The sequence below is a fragment of the Eptesicus fuscus genome, chromosome 22 (genome assembly GCF_027574615.1).
Source record: "Eptesicus fuscus isolate TK198812 chromosome 22, DD_ASM_mEF_20220401, whole genome shotgun sequence".
Classification (NCBI taxonomy): domain Eukaryota; kingdom Metazoa; phylum Chordata; class Mammalia; order Chiroptera; family Vespertilionidae; genus Eptesicus; species Eptesicus fuscus.
In genome coordinates this window covers 26,777,706-26,787,116 of record NC_072494.1, presented here as the reverse complement: position 1 = coordinate 26,787,116, position 9,411 = coordinate 26,777,706, and the positions used below count along the sequence as shown (strand labels likewise).

At 41.6% G+C, this 9,411-nt stretch overlaps 1 non-coding gene across 1 annotated transcript; it reads left to right on the top strand.

Annotated features, from left to right (window-relative positions):
• The first annotated feature begins 667 nt into the window (after nucleotides 1–667).
• On the top strand, nucleotides 668–797 carry LOC114233159 (small nucleolar RNA SNORA65). The gene has a single exon (XR_003619301.2). It is a non-coding gene; the product is annotated as a small nucleolar RNA SNORA65 (small nucleolar RNA).
• Nucleotides 798–9,411: the final 8,614 nt, after the last annotated feature.

Below are 9,411 nucleotides of genomic sequence, written 5' to 3'. Positions count from 1 at the left end.
TCTTTTAATGTTTGCCATCATCTTTAGGAGATGAGTCAAAACCTTTAGCCTGGGCTACATGCCCTTCATAACTTCCTGCCTTTGAGTGCTGATCTTTTCCCATCCACTGTGTGATGTCTGGGAGGAAGGAAAGGAAGGCTCAGGACATCAGCAGAGTCCTCTTTGCAGATTAGGATGTCTCTGAACCAGCTTCCTAGTCTTAATCTAGAGAGGACTTGGTACAGGCAGTCAAAAGATTCAAATGGGGATACACTGAATTGGGGGTGCGATGCGGGGGGGGGGGGAATAAAAGAGCATGTTTAAATTATAAAATGTACATTCGTCAAAGTTCTCCTCAAGCTCTCCCAAATCAGTATCTATAAATCCTCTTGCAAACACATAGTGTAGATTAAGGAACACATCCTTTAATGTGTAAACACTTTAACTAAATTCTCTTTCAGTTCAGGCCCTTTAAAATCTAATTTTAAGTATGTACCTTACATTGCTCTGGCGAGATCAGGGGTGTTTCATTAGACAAGCTGTCTCTTCCTGATTAAAGCAATCGAAAAGGAAAATCCTGATTGGAAAGGAACTTTCTAAGCAATATTCACCTGGCTGACGAGGCAAAAGATATCTGACCTGCTACAGAGCTTCCTCTTTGCTATCATTGAAAATCTGGGTCTAGCCACCCGCCACTGCACCTGACCACTTCCCTGTTGGCTGGTGCATTCCAGTGGTGAGCTAAAACTAAACCCCAGCTTAGGAAACAGGGTTATTCTTCATGTGGATGACTCTGTGCCGAAAGCATGGGTACAACGAGGGAAAAAAAAAAGAAAAAGAAAAAAAGAAGAAGAAGGAAAAAAAATAAAATCTGGGTTCAAAAAAACAACCTTTTTTAGCATCTTGTTGAGTAGGGCTTCCTGTTGAAAATGAGTAATCTGCCCTAGGAATGAACATGGATATGTAATGTATAAGAACCCAAATACATAACAATGGTTCATTAAAACGAATTATTTGTATTATTTAATAAGGTACCTCGCTGGGCAAAAGGAATCACTGCAGGATGTTCTACATTACAAACTCCCTGAAACTCAGAAGATGCTAATTCCCTTCACAGAGTATTAACTAACAGGAGAGTTCTCGGATCTATATTTAGCACAGTGGTGAGGCCACAGGCACTCGCCGCTAAAGCACAGGCGTTTTCCCGTTGGCTTCCAGGCCGTGGCGGCACAGTGTCACAGCGCTAAGAAGGGCCTCCCACCGCACTGAAGAATCTATCAGGAAATGTTATCACAAAGCTCAGAAGTGACACTTTGCTCCTTCTCCATGTGGCACAGAGTATTTCACACCTTCTAGCACGCCTGTAAATAGTACACCTATAAATAACATTGTTCAAGGGGAAATTAGAAATCAACTCCAATGCAACTGTAAATAATACCCATCTACCCCAATGACTACTACCAACTGACGCACAGTTCTCAGGCACACAAAGATAACAAAAATCAAGGTATAAAGGGAAACAGAAAGCAAAATGGGTTATTATAATGAAGTCTCGGTCAACACTAGTCTTATAATTGATCCTGCTGGAAAGATCAATTTTTTGATTAATATTTTGAAAGATGTTTTTAAAACAAAAGAAAAAATAAAATAAGAAACACTTTATGTGGTATATTTATACCATGGGATACTATGCAGCAGTGAAAAAGAAGACTCTGTTACCCTTTGAGACAGCATGGAGGGACATGGAGAGTATTATGCTAAGTGAAATAGGTCAGTCAGAGAAAGACAAGTATCACATGATCGCACTCATATGTGGAATCTAAGTAACAAAATAAACTTATGAACAGAGTGGATCCAGAGACATGGAAGCATGGAACAGAGTGTGGAATTTCAGAGGGAAGATGGGGGAGGATGGGTGGGTGGGAGGTAATCAACCAAAGACCTTGAGAACCCACAGGTAGAGAACCGCTAGCAGGGTTGCCTAAGACCATCGGAAAACTCAGATATTTACATTACGATTCATAACAGTAGCAAAATTACAGTTACAAAGTAGCAACGAAAATAATTTTATGGTTGGGGGTCACCACAACATGAGGAACTGTATTAAAGGGTCGTGGCATTAGAAAGGTTGAGAACCGCTGGTCTATAAAGAACAGGCCTCTCTGCCCCAAATTCATGTATCTCCAGGCTTCCTTATAATATCTAATGGGCCTGGTCGGCATGGCTCAGTAGTTCAGCCATCGACCAGGAGGACACAGTTCGATTCCCAGTCAGGGAACATCCCCGAGCTGTGGGCTTGATCCCCAGTGTGGGGTGTGTAGGAGGCAACCAATCAATGACTCTCTTTCTTTTTTGTTTTGTTTTTTTGTTTGTTTAAATTTCTTTATTGATTAAGGTATCACATATTTTTCCTCATCCCCCCATTCCCATCCCATGCCCTTATTGTCCCCCTGTTGTCCTTGACCACTGGTTAGGCACATATGTATGCACACAAGTTGTCCTTGACCACTGGTTAGGCTCATATGTATGCACACAAGTCCTTTGGTTGACCTCTCTCCCCTTTATCCCTCCCCTCCCCTACCCTCCCTCTGAGGTCCGACAGTCTGATCCATGCCTCCTTGTCTCTGGGTCTGTTCTTGTTCATCAGTCTATGTTGTTCATCATTTCCCCTAGATGAGTGAGATCATGTCCTACTAGAAATACACTTATAAGAACCGAAAATGAGACAAGCAATAATGGTTATGCTGAAAGGCAAATGAATCAGTCTGTAGTGAGTTTCTTTCTGGGCCAACAGATCTTTTGAGACCCAATTTCAATGTCAAACAGTTCCTTATGTGTACATGTCAGCAATGATATTTCAGTTCTGGACAAATGGTGGTAATGCAGGTCCGACCCTCTCTGGTTTGGTCCTGGGGAACCTGCAGTGACGCACAGCTGCTGACTGCAATGACTCTCTTTCATCATTGATGTTTCTATATCTCTCTCCCTCTCCCTTCCTCTCTGAAATCAATTTAAAAATTATATATCTATCTATCTTATAGGCTTCTCAAACTTGACTTGGCCAAACCAACACTACCCCAGGACTTCTTACAACTTGATGCATATAAATTCCAACATATTAAGCACTGTTGTAAGGTTTTCTATATTACAGCCAAACATAAGCTGAGCTAATACAGCATTCAGAGGGTGGAGAGAAGAGGAGCAATGAAGGAAACAATAAACAAAAAAAGTGTTGAGAGAGTTAATAAGAGAACCAGGAAAGCATATTAGATAAGAAGGTCAACTTGACACCAAGGAACTACCACCAAGTGGTCAAACAGGATGAGAATATAAAAAGAGGCCATTTTACTGGCCATTTGATGGTTATTTCCAAAAGCAGTGAAAATAAGAAAACTAGATTAATGTGCATTCATGTTATAGTTAAATAGTATATCTATGCGTTACTGTTTTACAAAGTCTGCACATACTTGGAAAACCTTTTGTATAATATTTCTTAAATGGCCAGAGAATCATGTGTTAACATATTTAAGCAACCATGCATAGAAAGCCAGTGGAACCTGAGTTAACCTCTAGAGGGAGTAGGAAAAATTAATTGGCATGACTGCTCTCATCAGTATTCCCCTAACCAGAATCACTTCTTAACATGATGAAAGATTCTCTAAGAGAAGGAGAAAAGAAGAGGAAAAGAAGAAAGAAAGGAAGAAATGAAAGGAGGGAGTGAGGGAGGGAAAAAATAAGTATGGAGGGAGCAATGCAATGTAATTAGCATTATAATGGATACTAGAGGCCGAATGCACGAAATCCGTGCACGTGTGTGTGGGGGAGGGTCCCCTCAGCCCAGCCTGCATCCTCTAAATCCTGAACCCCTCAGGGGATGTCCGACTGCTGATTTAGGCCCGATCCCTGGGGATCGGGCCTAAACCGGCAGTCAGACATCCCTCTCACAATCCAGGAACGCTGGCTCCTAACTTCTTACCTGCCTGCCTGCCTGATTGCCCCTAACCGCCTCTGCCTGCTGGCCTGATTGCCCCTCACTGCCCCTGCTGCCGGCCTGGTCACCCCCAACTGCCCCCCTGCCAGCCTGGCCACCCCCAACTGCCCTCCCCCCGCTGGCCTGGTTGCCCCCAGCTGCCCCCCCTGGTCGCCCCACACAGCCTGCTGTTCAGTCATTACTGTTACTGTTATTAGTATACATAAGCCTAAGAAACAGTGGACATACTAGTATATACAAGAGAGTCAGGGAAGACTTCTCAGCAGAAGTTATTCATAAACTGAGACCAAATGACAGGAGAATAAACCAGAAGAGAATGAGAGGGAGTGCCCCAGAGCCAGCTTAGGAAGAATCATGAAAAGGATATTAAGCAGGTCTTAATCATTTTAAATATCTCTTACGGTTTCTTTCCATTATTGTGCTCAGACTTAACTGGTACCCCACCATTTTTAATTCTGCCAAGTGATTTGTCTGATAATTTGAAACACTGACCATTGAAATAGTCACTAATTGGATTTTGCTAGTGGCTTCCTAGATCCCAGATAATACCACAGTTCCTAGAACAAGGTCTGTTACTAGTATAACATTTAGTGTCATTTACTGAGGCTTAGCAGAGTAAACTCTGACTCATCCTGGTCATTCATGTGGGTATGGACATACAATATGATACATAACACCAACTCAGACCACAATGGGGTTTTGTGATGGCGCCCACACTTGCTGTGTGCCACTTGATGCTAAGAGAAGCATCTGAAATGGCCTAGATTTAAGAGTAAAAATCTTTGCTTGTCTCTATCTAATATAAAGCTGGAAAATGATGAGATAAAGATAGTTCATTTCTTCCACCTTGCCTTTACTCTTCCTCTTTAAAGATTGTTAGGGATTAGTGAAATGGGAAAGCATTCTTTTGTCTTTGAGTTCCCAGCCATTTACTCTCTAGTAATAGCTTAAAAAGGTGGGAGTTGGGGAGAATTAATCAAGATTTTTTTTTTAAATCACACTGTAACCTAGTATAGAAAACTTTAAAGGGCCTTACCCAATTACCATTATTAAAATATTCATGGCAGCCAGTACTTTCCATCTAAATCCTTATGCCCTGCTAATGAAACCTAAGGGATGAAATCAATCACTGAACTTCAGTTGCAAAGAGAGAAAATTAAGCTTGTAAAACTTGAATTACTGTGTTTCACAAAATATATCCAGTTACTAAAGTTTTTATAAACTTTGCATAGAATTGGTCATCAAGCTATTCATTAAAGGAGTTAACTAATGAAGGAAAATCAATGGATGAGAGGGAGAGAATATTGAATATTAAATAAAATTTAACTCAAAATCATCTCAATGAAACTATCAAGAAGGTAAGTGACTAGAAACCAGGTTGTAAAAATATCCTTCCTTCCTCCTTCCTTATCCTCTCATCATTTCTCTTTTCTGTTCTCCCACCCCATATTTCCCTAATCCCTGGCCCCCCAAATTTTTGTTATAGTTCCCAGAGAAATAAAGGCCCTTCATTCCCTTTATTTATTTATTTATTTTTATTTTATTGATTTCAGAGATGAAGGGAGAGGGAGAGAGAGAGAAACATCAATGGTGAGAGCGAATCATTGATTGGCTGCCTCCTGTACACCCCTCCTGTACACCCCTCAAGTCCACAACCCAGGCATGTGCCCTTGACTGAATTCGAACCCAGGACCCTTCAGCCCGCAGGCCGACGCTCTATCCCCTGAGCCAAACCATATAGGACCTTTCATTTCTTTTATACCAGCAATGTTTACCCCTTAAGTCTGCTAAGTATGTTCAACTGTTCGTTCATGCTTTAATTTACCAGACAAAAAGTTACTGCACTGCAGCAGGTGTCAGACACTTAGTCTAGGGACATAAACAATCAGCAGGACCACTTGGTCCCACCCTCAGGCTGCTTGAAATCTTTGAGGGACAGAGATGAGTAAACAAAACAGCTAATTACAATACAAAGAGTTACATATCTGGGGCCCTGTGAACACATGGCCTAACATTGGAACTTAACATTCCAGCTGTAAGAGAAAAGGCATTTGAAATTTCAAGGAAGTTACTCTTGGTTAACAGTTCAAGAGAACGACTTAATATAAGTGGTGAGAGGATTAGTGGTGAGAGAAAGGAAGATCTAAAATGGAATGTGAAGATGAGAAAGCTGAGCCAGATGGAATGGTACGGGGATGGTTCAAAAGTGGAGGTGTGATAGGCAGTTAGACAGGCATGATCAGAGCAAGGACAAAGGGCCAGCTACAGAAGGTCACTGAGTGCCTATCAATGGGCAAAACTAGGAAAACAAGGACTTTATCCCCAGGTTAACCTTTCCTCCCCTAGCATATCCACAATCATGCAGTTTAGAACCCCTGACCTTTAATATTGCTGGTCATGTGGTTCAGACCCGACCTCACCCCGCCCCCCGCCCCCCCCCTCCCCCCCCCCGCTCCCCGCTGACCTTTCCTCCCCGGGTATGTTGCTAGCCATGCAAGAGACCCCCTTAGAAGAGGAACACAGGGCCAAAGAATGGCCTCATGCTATTCCCATGCAGTCCCTTGAATAAGTCTGTTCTGACTCCACTGGTCTAACCACTGGTGCCATTCTCACCACCAACAGAGGCAGCCACAGATGTGAAGGTCTTGAGCAGATGGATTAATGTTCTGAGGACATCTTTCTGGATAGGACCTTTGCTTTACACAAAACGAGCAAACTCACCATTTTTCTAAGCACAATCACATTGTGCTTTTCTGTCTCCTCACCTGAGGCCACATGGGAATACCCTTCCCATCTTGCCCCTTGTCCTACCCTTCCTTCAAGGCACCATTCAGCAATTCATCATGTCTTGCCTTAAAAATCTTACATTTATAGAGCTCTTTTTATTTTTCAGTTGTCACACATGTGCCTTATCAGTGCCTGTGACATCTGTAACTGTTTTAAATGCCCCTTGTCCTCAGCTAGGTTGTAAGTAGTTCTTAAGAACAGCATCTGATCGCCTGTGTCTCTCTTCCTAGCACACTACTCTGCCAGAGCGCATGCTTGCTTTTTATTCATTGTTTAGCAACATGGCTTAGGTAAGCAAAAAATAATAAAATTACCACCCCAAACTACCCAGTCATCAAGGTTCTTGACTATTCTCAAGGGAGAAATAGAAGAGACTAAATTTTGCCTGATGGGTATAGCTTGGCGTTTGAGCATCGGCCCATGAACCAAGAGGTTCACTGCTTCAATTCCCAGTCCGGGCATATGCTTGGGGTTGCGGGCTCGATCCCTAGTAGGAGGCATACAGGAGGCAGCCGACTGATGATGTTTCTCTCTCATTGATGATGTTTGTATCTATCCCTCTCCCTTCCTCTCTCTAAAATAAACAAGTTAACAAACAAATAAATAAAAACATATTTAAAATTTTTTTAAAAAGAAAGAAAAGACTAAATTTTTTTTTGTGTGTCACTTACAGTGAATTTATGTAGGGATCCACTCAGATGAGAAATTACCTAGGTGGCTTCTGCTCTATAGATACAATAGTTCAAATAGTTGCATCGGCATGACACCAAAACCACTTTCACTTCGAGAACAATTTAAGCTTTGGATCAAATATTTATTCTCTTTGCTAAGATGCTGCCGCCACCAAAATCTCAGGTACCTCTGAAATTTCTACAGAGGAGAGACACGGTCTCATTCAATCACCACTTGAAAAGTGAGACATACTTGGGACATGTGGTAGTAAATTTCCCCCCAAAATGATGACCAGAAAACGGAAGCAAATCTTCTAGTCATAATAAAAGGATACATGTAGCTGATTCCCTTCGATAAGGTATTTTGAGACAAAGAATAAATCAAGTTTGAACTTGGAGAAAGATTACTTTCCTAGCGGCAACATCAGAGGACATTGTGCGTTTGTTCGGTTCACTGGTTTACAAAGTTCTGCATGCATATAGTTCAAAACAAGTTCCAGTTCCCAGTGTGGGGAAACACTTTCCCCAGCTTCATACGTGTCCTTTCAGTAAATGGAAAGTTCCACTGAAAGTGAAAATGATGCTATCATACCTGCATACTAGTACTGATTAAGGGATAAGCCTGAAATGCATTTCCACCTTGGGGATTAGCCAGCAGGATCAGAGTTGCTACAGGTGATAATTAGCATTTGCCTCATAAAACAAGGCCCAGATTTTCCAGGCAGAACTTCCAGTAAACTTCGTTATAGTGAAATCATAGTCTGCCCTGCCTGCCTCACTATTATTATTAACCTGTTTCTGAGAGTCTTTATTATTATTATTATTATTAATTCAACCAACACTTATAAGTACCTACTATGTTACAAGCACCATGCTGGGGCAGAGGTGATTAAACTCACCTTGCCACCCAGGAACTAACAATTGAGTGATGGAGAAAAACACGTAAAACAGATAATATTGCTAACCAGCGATAAGCGCTATAAAAAAGTAGACAGACGGTATAGTGGGTTCAAAAAAAGCAATGAAGGATATTACTCATTGTGGCCAATGTTGCACTGCTAGAAAGGACACAAGTGAGGTTATTGCAACCTTTCTTCAATTGTTTTCTTGAAAAACACATTTTGAAACCACTTATTTTTCTATCAGGAATTTTACTTAGTGATTGATTCATCAATTAGTCATAAGACCAAACATGATTTTTAAAAAGTAGTACAAACTTCTCCACCTGCAGGTGATCCACCTACCCACCTTCAAAATGTGGACTAACCCTGTGTGAGCTTAGAGAGTTCAAGCGCACTCAAAATAACCCAGAGAACCTCAGGTGACTCCTGATTGCTTTTGATCATTAAAGCAAGAGATGACCAAGTCAATTCCAAAAGCAATCTAAGACACAGCTGGAGTTTTCTGTGCTCCCAAAGCCTCGAAGTCTCACCTACCTTTCCAGACCCAGGTTACCTAAACAGCCTCCCATCCCCTCATCAGTCCTACAGTCAACATACCCTAAGAAAATACTCCCTACCTCACTAATTACATAACTTTTATGTAGTGTCTTGCACATATGAGCTCACTGATTTGTGAATGAATGAGTTTTTCTACTTCTGTTCATTTTATCAGGTTGCTCCCTCTATGTCAAATGCTGTTTCCATACCTTCTCCCTTTTCTTCACCTCCCACCACAAATTTCCACCCACCCCTCTCATCGTGTCTATCTGCTAAGACAGTTTTAAAGGGAGAAGGAAGGTTGTAGAAGGAACAAGATTTCTCAAATTAGACATCTATGACTCGAACCCTGATACTATCACCTTATTTGGTCACTTCATGTCTATGACCTCCAGTTTCTCCTTCTGTAAAATTAGAGTAATTCCTTCATAGTGTTACTGTGAGAGAAAATGGAGATATGTAGAAAGTTCCTGGTATGTTTTGGTGCCAGGCACCCAGTCAGAGTGCTATAAATGCTAGTTTCTTTTCTCTCTCTCTCTATCTC